This window comes from Mytilus trossulus, chromosome 6 (genome assembly GCF_036588685.1).
Source record: "Mytilus trossulus isolate FHL-02 chromosome 6, PNRI_Mtr1.1.1.hap1, whole genome shotgun sequence".
Taxonomy (NCBI): domain Eukaryota; kingdom Metazoa; phylum Mollusca; class Bivalvia; order Mytilida; family Mytilidae; genus Mytilus; species Mytilus trossulus.
Genome location: NC_086378.1, coordinates 72,084,467 through 72,098,999, shown reverse-complemented (window position 1 = coordinate 72,098,999; position 14,533 = coordinate 72,084,467). Strand labels below are relative to the sequence as shown.

General features: G+C 35.4%; 18 non-coding genes across 18 annotated transcripts; all 18 read left to right on the top strand.

Moving 5' to 3' along the window:
• The first annotated feature begins 642 nt into the window (after positions 1 to 642).
• Positions 643 to 760, top strand: LOC134723952 (U5 spliceosomal RNA). Its single transcript, XR_010108279.1, has one exon. It is a non-coding gene; the product is annotated as a U5 spliceosomal RNA (small nuclear RNA).
• A 685-nt stretch (positions 761 to 1,445) lies between these two features.
• Positions 1,446 to 1,563, top strand: LOC134723951 (U5 spliceosomal RNA). Its single transcript, XR_010108278.1, has one exon. It is a non-coding gene; the product is annotated as a U5 spliceosomal RNA (small nuclear RNA).
• A 685-nt stretch (positions 1,564 to 2,248) lies between these two features.
• Positions 2,249 to 2,366, top strand: LOC134723950 (U5 spliceosomal RNA). The gene has a single exon (XR_010108277.1). It is a non-coding gene; the product is annotated as a U5 spliceosomal RNA (small nuclear RNA).
• A 685-nt stretch (positions 2,367 to 3,051) lies between these two features.
• LOC134723949 (U5 spliceosomal RNA) lies at positions 3,052 to 3,169 on the top strand. Its single transcript, XR_010108276.1, has one exon. It is a non-coding gene; the product is annotated as a U5 spliceosomal RNA (small nuclear RNA).
• Positions 3,170 to 3,854: 685 nt separating this feature from the next.
• LOC134723948 (U5 spliceosomal RNA) lies at positions 3,855 to 3,972 on the top strand. Its single transcript, XR_010108275.1, has one exon. It is a non-coding gene; the product is annotated as a U5 spliceosomal RNA (small nuclear RNA).
• A 685-nt stretch (positions 3,973 to 4,657) lies between these two features.
• On the top strand, positions 4,658 to 4,775 carry LOC134723947 (U5 spliceosomal RNA). Its single transcript, XR_010108274.1, has one exon. It is a non-coding gene; the product is annotated as a U5 spliceosomal RNA (small nuclear RNA).
• A 685-nt stretch (positions 4,776 to 5,460) lies between these two features.
• Positions 5,461 to 5,578, top strand: LOC134723946 (U5 spliceosomal RNA). The gene has a single exon (XR_010108273.1). It is a non-coding gene; the product is annotated as a U5 spliceosomal RNA (small nuclear RNA).
• A 685-nt stretch (positions 5,579 to 6,263) lies between these two features.
• On the top strand, positions 6,264 to 6,381 carry LOC134723945 (U5 spliceosomal RNA). Its single transcript, XR_010108272.1, has one exon. It is a non-coding gene; the product is annotated as a U5 spliceosomal RNA (small nuclear RNA).
• Positions 6,382 to 7,066: 685 nt separating this feature from the next.
• Positions 7,067 to 7,184, top strand: LOC134723944 (U5 spliceosomal RNA). Its single transcript, XR_010108271.1, has one exon. It is a non-coding gene; the product is annotated as a U5 spliceosomal RNA (small nuclear RNA).
• A 685-nt stretch (positions 7,185 to 7,869) lies between these two features.
• Positions 7,870 to 7,987, top strand: LOC134723942 (U5 spliceosomal RNA). The gene has a single exon (XR_010108270.1). It is a non-coding gene; the product is annotated as a U5 spliceosomal RNA (small nuclear RNA).
• Positions 7,988 to 8,672: 685 nt separating this feature from the next.
• On the top strand, positions 8,673 to 8,790 carry LOC134723940 (U5 spliceosomal RNA). Its single transcript, XR_010108268.1, has one exon. It is a non-coding gene; the product is annotated as a U5 spliceosomal RNA (small nuclear RNA).
• Positions 8,791 to 9,474: 684 nt separating this feature from the next.
• LOC134723939 (U5 spliceosomal RNA) lies at positions 9,475 to 9,592 on the top strand. The gene has a single exon (XR_010108267.1). It is a non-coding gene; the product is annotated as a U5 spliceosomal RNA (small nuclear RNA).
• A 685-nt stretch (positions 9,593 to 10,277) lies between these two features.
• LOC134723938 (U5 spliceosomal RNA) lies at positions 10,278 to 10,395 on the top strand. The gene has a single exon (XR_010108266.1). It is a non-coding gene; the product is annotated as a U5 spliceosomal RNA (small nuclear RNA).
• Positions 10,396 to 11,080: 685 nt separating this feature from the next.
• LOC134723937 (U5 spliceosomal RNA) lies at positions 11,081 to 11,198 on the top strand. Its single transcript, XR_010108265.1, has one exon. It is a non-coding gene; the product is annotated as a U5 spliceosomal RNA (small nuclear RNA).
• Positions 11,199 to 11,883: 685 nt separating this feature from the next.
• LOC134723936 (U5 spliceosomal RNA) lies at positions 11,884 to 12,001 on the top strand. The gene has a single exon (XR_010108264.1). It is a non-coding gene; the product is annotated as a U5 spliceosomal RNA (small nuclear RNA).
• Positions 12,002 to 12,686: 685 nt separating this feature from the next.
• LOC134723935 (U5 spliceosomal RNA) lies at positions 12,687 to 12,804 on the top strand. The gene has a single exon (XR_010108263.1). It is a non-coding gene; the product is annotated as a U5 spliceosomal RNA (small nuclear RNA).
• A 686-nt stretch (positions 12,805 to 13,490) lies between these two features.
• On the top strand, positions 13,491 to 13,608 carry LOC134723934 (U5 spliceosomal RNA). The gene has a single exon (XR_010108262.1). It is a non-coding gene; the product is annotated as a U5 spliceosomal RNA (small nuclear RNA).
• Positions 13,609 to 14,293: 685 nt separating this feature from the next.
• LOC134723933 (U5 spliceosomal RNA) lies at positions 14,294 to 14,411 on the top strand. Its single transcript, XR_010108261.1, has one exon. It is a non-coding gene; the product is annotated as a U5 spliceosomal RNA (small nuclear RNA).
• Positions 14,412 to 14,533: the final 122 nt, after the last annotated feature.

Genomic DNA, 14,533 nt, shown 5'->3' with positions numbered 1-14,533 from the left:
TCGCTTTTAATTTCCTCTCTCACTCAATCAAATGTAGCATTACCTAAAAAAAAAAAAGACCACATGTAAATAAAAAAAAATCGAAAACACTTTGACTAGTATAGACTTAGTTTTAGTTCGTGCTTAGAGGGGAAGCAAAGAAATTAGAAAGAAGCAGTTGCAGAAGTTTGTCAAGCCCAATATAAAGAGAGTGATTTACAAAGATGTCTTTGCGTGCACCATGCGCCATGACGCTACTCTTCTCTGTATCGTTTCAGTTTTAGTGTTATTCACGGCAAAGTAGCGATTAGTTTAAGAGCATGTTTTTTCAATCCAATAAGTTGTTTTCTATAGTTTAGCGTGTTTGACAAAGTGAAATACATGGTTGCATTACGCATACGTTGTATATTCGTTCTTTTACTGCGTGTATGTGCATTGCCGTGGCTCCATTCGGTGTAATATGATCACGTTGTTACACAACAAAAATATGAAAAATCTATAAAATTCATAATTTGCCAACATGGTTCTCCGGCATAAATGTGCCATTTGTAGATACTTATTGAGTAGAGTTTAAGGATGTTTGCAAAAAGTTCATTTTCGCAAACACCTTCTCTCAGAAAACATTTACATTATTCTGTATATTCAATGTTTGTGCAAGTCGGGTTACTCTGGTTTCTCTTCAAACCACGAATATATCTTTCGCCTTTTACTAAAGATATCCGTGGAGAGGAACAATTAATGAGTCTATAGACAATTTCTCTACACCCACTTTACGTGGGTAACATAAATAACATGAAATCTGCAGCTTGGTCCCCCCTTTTCCTCGCTTTTAATTTCCTCTCTCACTCAATCAAATGTAGCATTACCTAAAAAAAAAAAAAGACCACATGTAAATAAAAAAAAATCGAAAACACTTTGACTAGTATAGACTTAGTTTTAGTTCGTGCTTAGAGGGGAAGCAAAGAAATTAGAAAGAAGCAGTTGCAGAAGTTTGTCAAGCCCAATATAAAGAGAGTGATTTACAAAGATGTCTTTGCGTGCACCATGCGCCATGACGCTACTCTTCTCTGTATCGTTTCAGTTTTAGTGTTATTCACGGCAAAGTAGCGATTAGTTTAAGAGCATGTTTTTTCAATCCAATAAGTTGTTTTCTATAGTTTAGCGTGTTTGACAAAGTGAAATACATGGTTGCATTACGCATACGTTGTATATTCGTTCTTTTACTGCGTGTATGTGCATTGCCGTGGCTCCATTCGGTGTAATATGATCACGTTGTTACACAACAAAAATATGAAAAATCTATAAAATTCATAATTTGCCAACATGGTTCTCCGGCATAAATGTGCCATTTGTAGATACTTATTGAGTAGAGTTTAAGGATGTTTGCAAAAAGTTCATTTTCGCAAACACCTTCTCTCAGAAAACATTTACATTATTCTGTATATTCAATGTTTGTGCAAGTCGGGTTACTCTGGTTTCTCTTCAAACCACGAATATATCTTTCGCCTTTTACTAAAGATATCCGTGGAGAGGAACAATTAATGAGTCTATAGACAATTTCTCTACACCCACTTTACGTGGGTAACATAAATAACATGAAATCTGCAGCTTGGTCCCCCCTTTTCCTCGCTTTTAATTTCCTCTCTCACTCAATCAAATGTAGCATTACCTAAAAAAAAAAAAAGACCACATGTAAATAAAAAAAAATCGAAAACACTTTGACTAGTATAGACTTAGTTTTAGTTCGTGCTTAGAGGGGAAGCAAAGAAATTAGAAAGAAGCAGTTGCAGAAGTTTGTCAAGCCCAATATAAAGAGAGTGATTTACAAAGATGTCTTTGCGTGCACCATGCGCCATGACGCTACTCTTCTCTGTATCGTTTCAGTTTTAGTGTTATTCACGGCAAAGTAGCGATTAGTTTAAGAGCATGTTTTTTCAATCCAATAAGTTGTTTTCTATAGTTTAGCGTGTTTGACAAAGTGAAATACATGGTTGCATTACGCATACGTTGTATATTCGTTCTTTTACTGCGTGTATGTGCATTGCCGTGGCTCCATTCGGTGTAATATGATCACGTTGTTACACAACAAAAATATGAAAAATCTATAAAATTCATAATTTGCCAACATGGTTCTCCGGCATAAATGTGCCATTTGTAGATACTTATTGAGTAGAGTTTAAGGATGTTTGCAAAAAGTTCATTTTCGCAAACACCTTCTCTCAGAAAACATTTACATTATTCTGTATATTCAATGTTTGTGCAAGTCGGGTTACTCTGGTTTCTCTTCAAACCACGAATATATCTTTCGCCTTTTACTAAAGATATCCGTGGAGAGGAACAATTAATGAGTCTATAGACAATTTCTCTACACCCACTTTACGTGGGTAACATAAATAACATGAAATCTGCAGCTTGGTCCCCCCTTTTCCTCGCTTTTAATTTCCTCTCTCACTCAATCAAATGTAGCATTACCTAAAAAAAAAAAAAGACCACATGTAAATAAAAAAAAATCGAAAACACTTTGACTAGTATAGACTTAGTTTTAGTTCGTGCTTAGAGGGGAAGCAAAGAAATTAGAAAGAAGCAGTTGCAGAAGTTTGTCAAGCCCAATATAAAGAGAGTGATTTACAAAGATGTCTTTGCGTGCACCATGCGCCATGACGCTACTCTTCTCTGTATCGTTTCAGTTTTAGTGTTATTCACGGCAAAGTAGCGATTAGTTTAAGAGCATGTTTTTTCAATCCAATAAGTTGTTTTCTATAGTTTAGCGTGTTTGACAAAGTGAAATACATGGTTGCATTACGCATACGTTGTATATTCGTTCTTTTACTGCGTGTATGTGCATTGCCGTGGCTCCATTCGGTGTAATATGATCACGTTGTTACACAACAAAAATATGAAAAATCTATAAAATTCATAATTTGCCAACATGGTTCTCCGGCATAAATGTGCCATTTGTAGATACTTATTGAGTAGAGTTTAAGGATGTTTGCAAAAAGTTCATTTTCGCAAACACCTTCTCTCAGAAAACATTTACATTATTCTGTATATTCAATGTTTGTGCAAGTCGGGTTACTCTGGTTTCTCTTCAAACCACGAATATATCTTTCGCCTTTTACTAAAGATATCCGTGGAGAGGAACAATTAATGAGTCTATAGACAATTTCTCTACACCCACTTTACGTGGGTAACATAAATAACATGAAATCTGCAGCTTGGTCCCCCCTTTTCCTCGCTTTTAATTTCCTCTCTCACTCAATCAAATGTAGCATTACCTAAAAAAAAAAAAAGACCACATGTAAATAAAAAAAAATCGAAAACACTTTGACTAGTATAGACTTAGTTTTAGTTCGTGCTTAGAGGGGAAGCAAAGAAATTAGAAAGAAGCAGTTGCAGAAGTTTGTCAAGCCCAATATAAAGAGAGTGATTTACAAAGATGTCTTTGCGTGCACCATGCGCCATGACGCTACTCTTCTCTGTATCGTTTCAGTTTTAGTGTTATTCACGGCAAAGTAGCGATTAGTTTAAGAGCATGTTTTTTCAATCCAATAAGTTGTTTTCTATAGTTTAGCGTGTTTGACAAAGTGAAATACATGGTTGCATTACGCATACGTTGTATATTCGTTCTTTTACTGCGTGTATGTGCATTGCCGTGGCTCCATTCGGTGTAATATGATCACGTTGTTACACAACAAAAATATGAAAAATCTATAAAATTCATAATTTGCCAACATGGTTCTCCGGCATAAATGTGCCATTTGTAGATACTTATTGAGTAGAGTTTAAGGATGTTTGCAAAAAGTTCATTTTCGCAAACACCTTCTCTCAGAAAACATTTACATTATTCTGTATATTCAATGTTTGTGCAAGTCGGGTTACTCTGGTTTCTCTTCAAACCACGAATATATCTTTCGCCTTTTACTAAAGATATCCGTGGAGAGGAACAATTAATGAGTCTATAGACAATTTCTCTACACCCACTTTACGTGGGTAACATAAATAACATGAAATCTGCAGCTTGGTCCCCCCTTTTCCTCGCTTTTAATTTCCTCTCTCACTCAATCAAATGTAGCATTACCTAAAAAAAAAAAAAGACCACATGTAAATAAAAAAAAATCGAAAACACTTTGACTAGTATAGACTTAGTTTTAGTTCGTGCTTAGAGGGGAAGCAAAGAAATTAGAAAGAAGCAGTTGCAGAAGTTTGTCAAGCCCAATATAAAGAGAGTGATTTACAAAGATGTCTTTGCGTGCACCATGCGCCATGACGCTACTCTTCTCTGTATCGTTTCAGTTTTAGTGTTATTCACGGCAAAGTAGCGATTAGTTTAAGAGCATGTTTTTTCAATCCAATAAGTTGTTTTCTATAGTTTAGCGTGTTTGACAAAGTGAAATACATGGTTGCATTACGCATACGTTGTATATTCGTTCTTTTACTGCGTGTATGTGCATTGCCGTGGCTCCATTCGGTGTAATATGATCACGTTGTTACACAACAAAAATATGAAAAATCTATAAAATTCATAATTTGCCAACATGGTTCTCCGGCATAAATGTGCCATTTGTAGATACTTATTGAGTAGAGTTTAAGGATGTTTGCAAAAAGTTCATTTTCGCAAACACCTTCTCTCAGAAAACATTTACATTATTCTGTATATTCAATGTTTGTGCAAGTCGGGTTACTCTGGTTTCTCTTCAAACCACGAATATATCTTTCGCCTTTTACTAAAGATATCCGTGGAGAGGAACAATTAATGAGTCTATAGACAATTTCTCTACACCCACTTTACGTGGGTAACATAAATAACATGAAATCTGCAGCTTGGTCCCCCCTTTTCCTCGCTTTTAATTTCCTCTCTCACTCAATCAAATGTAGCATTACCTAAAAAAAAAAAAAGACCACATGTAAATAAAAAAAAATCGAAAACACTTTGACTAGTATAGACTTAGTTTTAGTTCGTGCTTAGAGGGGAAGCAAAGAAATTAGAAAGAAGCAGTTGCAGAAGTTTGTCAAGCCCAATATAAAGAGAGTGATTTACAAAGATGTCTTTGCGTGCACCATGCGCCATGACGCTACTCTTCTCTGTATCGTTTCAGTTTTAGTGTTATTCACGGCAAAGTAGCGATTAGTTTAAGAGCATGTTTTTTCAATCCAATAAGTTGTTTTCTATAGTTTAGCGTGTTTGACAAAGTGAAATACATGGTTGCATTACGCATACGTTGTATATTCGTTCTTTTACTGCGTGTATGTGCATTGCCGTGGCTCCATTCGGTGTAATATGATCACGTTGTTACACAACAAAAATATGAAAAATCTATAAAATTCATAATTTGCCAACATGGTTCTCCGGCATAAATGTGCCATTTGTAGATACTTATTGAGTAGAGTTTAAGGATGTTTGCAAAAAGTTCATTTTCGCAAACACCTTCTCTCAGAAAACATTTACATTATTCTGTATATTCAATGTTTGTGCAAGTCGGGTTACTCTGGTTTCTCTTCAAACCACGAATATATCTTTCGCCTTTTACTAAAGATATCCGTGGAGAGGAACAATTAATGAGTCTATAGACAATTTCTCTACACCCACTTTACGTGGGTAACATAAATAACATGAAATCTGCAGCTTGGTCCCCCCTTTTCCTCGCTTTTAATTTCCTCTCTCACTCAATCAAATGTAGCATTACCTAAAAAAAAAAAAAGACCACATGTAAATAAAAAAAAATCGAAAACACTTTGACTAGTATAGACTTAGTTTTAGTTCGTGCTTAGAGGGGAAGCAAAGAAATTAGAAAGAAGCAGTTGCAGAAGTTTGTCAAGCCCAATATAAAGAGAGTGATTTACAAAGATGTCTTTGCGTGCACCATGCGCCATGACGCTACTCTTCTCTGTATCGTTTCAGTTTTAGTGTTATTCACGGCAAAGTAGCGATTAGTTTAAGAGCATGTTTTTTCAATCCAATAAGTTGTTTTCTATAGTTTAGCGTGTTTGACAAAGTGAAATACATGGTTGCATTACGCATACGTTGTATATTCGTTCTTTTACTGCGTGTATGTGCATTGCCGTGGCTCCATTCGGTGTAATATGATCACGTTGTTACACAACAAAAATATGAAAAATCTATAAAATTCATAATTTGCCAACATGGTTCTCCGGCATAAATGTGCCATTTGTAGATACTTATTGAGTAGAGTTTAAGGATGTTTGCAAAAAGTTCATTTTCGCAAACACCTTCTCTCAGAAAACATTTACATTATTCTGTATATTCAATGTTTGTGCAAGTCGGGTTACTCTGGTTTCTCTTCAAACCACGAATATATCTTTCGCCTTTTACTAAAGATATCCGTGGAGAGGAACAATTAATGAGTCTATAGACAATTTCTCTACACCCACTTTACGTGGGTAACATAAATAACATGAAATCTGCAGCTTGGTCCCCCCTTTTCCTCGCTTTTAATTTCCTCTCTCACTCAATCAAATGTAGCATTACCTAAAAAAAAAAAAAGACCACATGTAAATAAAAAAAAATCGAAAACACTTTGACTAGTATAGACTTAGTTTTAGTTCGTGCTTAGAGGGGAAGCAAAGAAATTAGAAAGAAGCAGTTGCAGAAGTTTGTCAAGCCCAATATAAAGAGAGTGATTTACAAAGATGTCTTTGCGTGCACCATGCGCCATGACGCTACTCTTCTCTGTATCGTTTCAGTTTTAGTGTTATTCACGGCAAAGTAGCGATTAGTTTAAGAGCATGTTTTTTCAATCCAATAAGTTGTTTTCTATAGTTTAGCGTGTTTGACAAAGTGAAATACATGGTTGCATTACGCATACGTTGTATATTCGTTCTTTTACTGCGTGTATGTGCATTGCCGTGGCTCCATTCGGTGTAATATGATCACGTTGTTACACAACAAAAATATGAAAAATCTATAAAATTCATAATTTGCCAACATGGTTCTCCGGCATAAATGTGCCATTTGTAGATACTTATTGAGTAGAGTTAAAGGATGTTTGCAAAAAGTTCATTTTCGCAAACACCTTCTCTCAGAAAACATTTACATTATTCTGTATATTCAATGTTTGTGCAAGTCGGGTTACTCTGGTTTCTCTTCAAACCACGAATATATCTTTCGCCTTTTACTAAAGATATCCGTGGAGAGGAACAATTAATGAGTCTATAGACAATTTCTCTACACCCACTTTACGTGGGTAACATAAATAACATGAAATCTGCAGCTTGGTCCCCCCTTTTCCTCGCTTTTAATTTCCTCTCTCACTCAATCAAATGTAGCATTACCTAAAAAAAAAAAAAGACCACATGTAAATAAAAAAAAATCGAAAACACTTTGACTAGTATAGACTTAGTTTTAGTTCGTGCTTAGAGGGGAAGCAAAGAAATTAGAAAGAAGCAGTTGCAGAAGTTTGTCAAGCCCAATATAAAGAGAGTGATTTACAAAGATGTCTTTGCGTGCACCATGCGCCATGACGCTACTCTTCTCTGTATCGTTTCAGTTTTAGTGTTATTCACGGCAAAGTAGCGATTAGTTTAAGAGCATGTTTTTTCAATCCAATAAGTTGTTTTCTATAGTTTAGCGTGTTTGACAAAGTGAAATACATGGTTGCATTACGCATACGTTGTATATTCGTTCTTTTACTGCGTGTATGTGCATTGCCGTGGCTCCATTCGGTGTAATATGATCACGTTGTTACACAACAAAAATATGAAAAATCTATAAAATTCATAATTTGCCAACATGGTTCTCCGGCATAAATGTGCCATTTGTAGATACTTATTGAGTAGAGTTTAAGGATGTTTGCAAAAAGTTCATTTTCGCAAACACCTTCTCTCAGAAAACATTTACATTATTCTGTATATTCAATGTTTGTGCAAGTCGGGTTACTCTGGTTTCTCTTCAAACCACGAATATATCTTTCGCCTTTTACTAAAGATATCCGTGGAGAGGAACAATTAATGAGTCTATAGACAATTTCTCTACACCCACTTTACGTGGGTAACATAAATAACATGAAATCTGCAGCTTGGTCCCCCCTTTTCCTCGCTTTTAATTTCCTCTCTCACTCAATCAAATGTAGCATTACCTAAAAAAAAAAAAAGACCACATGTAAATAAAAAAAAATCGAAAACACTTTGACTAGTATAGACTTAGTTTTAGTTCGTGCTTAGAGGGGAAGCAAAGAAATTAGAAAGAAGCAGTTGCAGAAGTTTGTCAAGCCCAATATAAAGAGAGTGATTTACAAAGATGTCTTTGCGTGCACCATGCGCCATGACGCTACTCTTCTCTGTATCGTTTCAGTTTTAGTGTTATTCACGGCAAAGTAGCGATTAGTTTAAGAGCATGTTTTTTCAATCCAATAAGTTGTTTTCTATAGTTTAGCGTGTTTGACAAAGTGAAATACATGGTTGCATTACGCATACGTTGTATATTCGTTCTTTTACTGCGTGTATGTGCATTGCCGTGGCTCCATTCGGTGTAATATGATCACGTTGTTACACAACAAAAATATGAAAAATCTATAAAATTCATAATTTGCCAACATGGTTCTCCGGCATAAATGTGCCATTTGTAGATACTTATTGAGTAGAGTTTAAGGATGTTTGCAAAAAGTTCATTTTCGCAAACACCTTCTCTCAGAAAACATTTACATTATTCTGTATATTCAATGTTTGTGCAAGTCGGGTTACTCTGGTTTCTCTTCAAACCACGAATATATCTTTCGCCTTTTACTAAAGATATCCGTGGAGAGGAACAATTAATGAGTCTATAGACAATTTCTCTACACCCACTTTACGTGGGTAACATAAATAACATGAAATCTGCAGCTTGGTCCCCCCTTTTCCTCGCTTTTAATTTCCTCTCTCACTCAATCAAATGTAGCATTACCTAAAAAAAAAAAAAGACCACATGTAAATAAAAAAAAATCGAAAACACTTTGACTAGTATAGACTTAGTTTTAGTTCGTGCTTAGAGGGGAAGCAAAGAAATTAGAAAGAAGCAGTTGCAGAAGTTTGTCAAGCCCAATATAAAGAGAGTGATTTACAAAGATGTCTTTGCGTGCACCATGCGCCATGACGCTACTCTTCTCTGTATCGTTTCAGTTTTAGTGTTATTCACGGCAAAGTAGCGATTAGTTTAAGAGCATGTTTTTTCAATCCAATAAGTTGTTTTCTATAGTTTAGCGTGTTTGACAAAGTGAAATACATGGTTGCATTACGCATACGTTGTATATTCGTTCTTTTACTGCGTGTATGTGCATTGCCGTGGCTCCATTCGGTGTAATATGATCACGTTGTTACACAACAAAAATATGAAAAATCTATAAAATTCATAATTTGCCAACATGGTTCTCCGGCATAAATGTGCCATTTGTAGATACTTATTGAGTAGAGTTTAAGGATGTTTGCAAAAAGTTCATTTTCGCAAACACCTTCTCTCAGAAAACATTTACATTATTCTGTATATTCAATGTTTGTGCAAGTGGGTTACTCTGGTTTCTCTTCAAACCACGAATATATCTTTCGCCTTTTACTAAAGATATCCGTGGAGAGGAACAATTAATGAGTCTATAGACAATTTCTCTACACCCACTTTACGTGGGTAACATAAATAACATGAAATCTGCAGCTTGGTCCCCCCTTTTCCTCGCTTTTAATTTCCTCTCTCACTCAATCAAATGTAGCATTACCTAAAAAAAAAAAAAGACCACATGTAAATAAAAAAAAATCGAAAACACTTTGACTAGTATAGACTTAGTTTTAGTTCGTGCTTAGAGGGGAAGCAAAGAAATTAGAAAGAAGCAGTTGCAGAAGTTTGTCAAGCCCAATATAAAGAGAGTGATTTACAAAGATGTCTTTGCGTGCACCATGCGCCATGACGCTACTCTTCTCTGTATCGTTTCAGTTTTAGTGTTATTCACGGCAAAGTAGCGATTAGTTTAAGAGCATGTTTTTTCAATCCAATAAGTTGTTTTCTATAGTTTAGCGTGTTTGACAAAGTGAAATACATGGTTGCATTACGCATACGTTGTATATTCGTTCTTTTACTGCGTGTATGTGCATTGCCGTGGCTCCATTCGGTGTAATATGATCACGTTGTTACACAACAAAAATATGAAAAATCTATAAAATTCATAATTTGCCAACATGGTTCTCCGGCATAAATGTGCCATTTGTAGATACTTATTGAGTAGAGTTTAAGGATGTTTGCAAAAAGTTCATTTTCGCAAACACCTTCTCTCAGAAAACATTTACATTATTCTGTATATTCAATGTTTGTGCAAGTCGGGTTACTCTGGTTTCTCTTCAAACCACGAATATATCTTTCGCCTTTTACTAAAGATATCCGTGGAGAGGAACAATTAATGAGTCTATAGACAATTTCTCTACACCCACTTTACGTGGGTAACATAAATAACATGAAATCTGCAGCTTGGTCCCCCCTTTTCCTCGCTTTTAATTTCCTCTCTCACTCAATCAAATGTAGCATTACCTAAAAAAAAAAAAAGACCACATGTAAATAAAAAAAAATCGAAAACACTTTGACTAGTATAGACTTAGTTTTAGTTCGTGCTTAGAGGGGAAGCAAAGAAATTAGAAAGAAGCAGTTGCAGAAGTTTGTCAAGCCCAATATAAAGAGAGTGATTTACAAAGATGTCTTTGCGTGCACCATGCGCCATGACGCTACTCTTCTCTGTATCGTTTCAGTTTTAGTGTTATTCACGGCAAAGTAGCGATTAGTTTAAGAGCATGTTTTTTCAATCCAATAAGTTGTTTTCTATAGTTTAGCGTGTTTGACAAAGTGAAATACATGGTTGCATTACGCATACGTTGTATATTCGTTCTTTTACTGCGTGTATGTGCATTGCCGTGGCTCCATTCGGTGTAATATGATCACGTTGTTACACAACAAAAATATGAAAAATCTATAAAATTCATAATTTGCCAACATGGTTCTCCGGCATAAATGTGCCATTTGTAGATACTTATTGAGTAGAGTTTAAGGATGTTTGCAAAAAGTTCATTTTCGCAAACACCTTCTCTCAGAAAACATTTACATTATTCTGTATATTCAATGTTTGTGCAAGTCGGGTTACTCTGGTTTCTCTTCAAACCACGAATATATCTTTCGCCTTTTACTAAAGATATCCGTGGAGAGGAACAATTAATGAGTCTATAGACAATTTCTCTACACCCACTTTACGTGGGTAACATAAATAACATGAAATCTGCAGCTTGGTCCCCCCTTTTCCTCGCTTTTAATTTCCTCTCTCACTCAATCAAATGTAGCATTACCTAAAAAAAAAAAAAGACCACATGTAAATAAAAAAAAATCGAAAACACTTTGACTAGTATAGACTTAGTTTTAGTTCGTGCTTAGAGGGGAAGCAAAGAAATTAGAAAGAAGCAGTTGCAGAAGTTTGTCAAGCCCAATATAAAGAGAGTGATTTACAAAGATGTCTTTGCGTGCACCATGCGCCATGACGCTACTCTTCTCTGTATCGTTTCAGTTTTAGTGTTATTCACGGCAAAGTAGCGATTAGTTTAAGAGCATGTTTTTTCAATCCAATAAGTTGTTTTCTATAGTTTAGCGTGTTTGACAAAGTGAAATACATGGTTGCATTACGCATACGTTGTATATTCGTTCTTTTACTGCGTGTATGTGCATTGCCGTGGCTCCATTCGGTGTAATATGATCACGTTGTTACACAACAAAAATATGAAAAATCTATAAAATTCATAATTTGCCAACATGGTTCTCCGGCATAAATGTGCCATTTGTAGATACTTATTGAGTAGAGTTTAAGGATGTTTGCAAAAAGTTCATTTTCGCAAACACCTTCTCTCAGAAAACATTTACATTATTCTGTATATTCAATGTTTGTGCAAGTCGGGTTACTCTGGTTTCTCTTCAAACCACGAATATATCTTTCGCCTTTTACTAAAGATATCCGTGGAGAGGAACAATTAATGAGTCTATAGACAATTTCTCTACACCCACTTTACGTGGGTAACATAAATAACATGAAATCTGCAGCTTGGTCCCCCCTTTTCCTCGCTTTTAATTTCCTCTCTCACTCAATCAAATGTAGCATTACCTAAAAAAAAAAAAAGACCACATGTAAATAAAAAAAAATCGAAAACACTTTGACTAGTATAGACTTAGTTTTAGTTCGTGCTTAGAGGGGAAGCAAAGAAATTAGAAAGAAGCAGTTGCAGAAGTTTGTCAAGCCCAATATAAAGAGAGTGATTTACAAAGATGTCTTTGCGTGCACCATGCGCCATGACGCTACTCTTCTCTGTATCGTTTCAGTTTTAGTGTTATTCACGGCAAAGTAGCGATTAGTTTAAGAGCATGTTTTTTCAATCCAATAAGTTGTTTTCTATAGTTTAGCGTGTTTGACAAAGTGAAATACATGGTTGCATTACGCATACGTTGTATATTCGTTCTTTTACTGCGTGTATGTGCATTGCCGTGGCTCCATTCGGTGTAATATGATCACGTTGTTACACAACAAAAATATGAAAAATCTATAAAATTCATAATTTGCCAACATGGTTCTCCGGCATAAATGTGCCATTTGTAGATACTTATTGAGTAGAGTTTAAGGATGTTTGCAAAAAGTTCATTTTCGCAAACACCTTCTCTCAGAAAACATTTACATTATTCTGTATATTCAATGTTTGTGCAAGTCGGGTTACTCTGGTTTCTCTTCAAACCACGAATATATCTTTCGCCTTTTACTAAAGATATCCGTGGAGAGGAACAATTAATGAGTCTATAGACAATTTCTCTACACCCACTTTACGTGGGTAACATAAATAACATGAAATCTGCAGCTTGGTCCCCCCTTTTCCTCGCTTTTAATTTCCTCTCTCACTCAATCAAATGTAGCATTACCTAAAAAAAAAAAAAAGACCACATGTAAATAAAAAAAAATCGAAAACACTTTGACTAGTATAGACTTAGTTTTAGTTCGTGCTTAGAGGGGAAGCAAAGAAATTAGAAAGAAGCAGTTGCAGAAGTTTGTCAAGCCCAATATAAAGAGAGTGATTTACAAAGATGTCTTTGCGTGCACCATGCGCCATGACGCTACTCTTCTCTGTATCGTTTCAGTTTTAGTGTTATTCACGGCAAAGTAGCGATTAGTTTAAGAGCATGTTTTTTCAATCCAATAAGTTGTTTTCTATAGTTTAGCGTGTTTGACAAAGTGAAATACATGGTTGCATTACGCATACGTTGTATATTCGTTCTTTTACTGCGTGTATGTGCATTGCCGTGGCTCCATTCGGTGTAATATGATCACGTTGTTACACAACAAAAATATGAAAAATCTATAAAATTCATAATTTGCCAACATGGTTCTCCGGCATAAATGTGCCATTTGTAGATACTTATTGAGTAGAGTTTAAGGATGTTTGCAAAAAGTTCATTTTCGCAAACACCTTCTCTCAGAAAACATTTACATTATTCTGTATATTCAATGTTTGTGCAAGTCGGGTTACTCTGGTTTCTCTTCAAACCACGAATATATCTTTCGCCTTTTACTAAAGATATCCGTGGAGAGGAACAATTAATGAGTCTATAGACAATTTCTCTACACCCACTTTACGTGGGTAACATAAATAACATGAAATCTGCAGCTTGGTCCCCCCTTTTCCTCGCTTTTAATTTCCTCTCTCACTCAATCAAATGTAGCATTACCTAAAAAAAAAAAAAGACCACATGTAAATAAAAAAAAATCGAAAACACTTTGACTAGTATAGACTTAGTTTTAGTTCGTGCTTAGAGGGGAAGCAAAGAAATTAGAAAGAAGCAGTTGCAGAAGTTTGTCAAGCCCAATATAAAGAGAGTGATTTACAAAGATGTCTTTGCGTGCACCATGCGCCATGACGCTACTCTTCTCTGTATCGTTTCAGTTTTAGTGTTATTCACGGCAAAGTAGCGATTAGTTTAAGAGCATGTTTTTTCAATCCAATAAGTTGTTTTCTATAGTTTAGCGTGTTTGACAAAGTGAAATACATGGTTGCATTACGCATACGTTGTATATTCGTTCTTTTACTGCGTGTATGTGCATTGCCGTGGCTCCATTCGGTGTAATATGATCACGTTGTTACACAACAAAAATATGAAAAATCTATAAAATTCATAATTTGCCAACATGGTTCTCCGGCATAAATGTGCCATTTGTAGATACTTATTGAGTAGAGTTTAAGGATGTTTGCAAAAAGTTCATTTTCGCAAACACCTTCTCTCAGAAAACATTTACATTATTCTGTATATTCAATGTTTGTGCAAGTCGGGTTACTCTGGTTTCTCTTCAAACCACGAATATATCTTTCGCCTTTTACTAAAGATATCCGTGGAGAGGAACAATTAATGAGTCTATAGACAATTTCTCTACACCCACTTTACGTGGGTAACATAAATAACATGAAATCTGCAGCTTGGTCCCCCCTTTTCCTCGCTTTTAATTTCCTCTCTCACTCAATCAAATGTAGCATTACCTAAAAAAAAAAAAAGACCACATGTAAATAAAAAAAA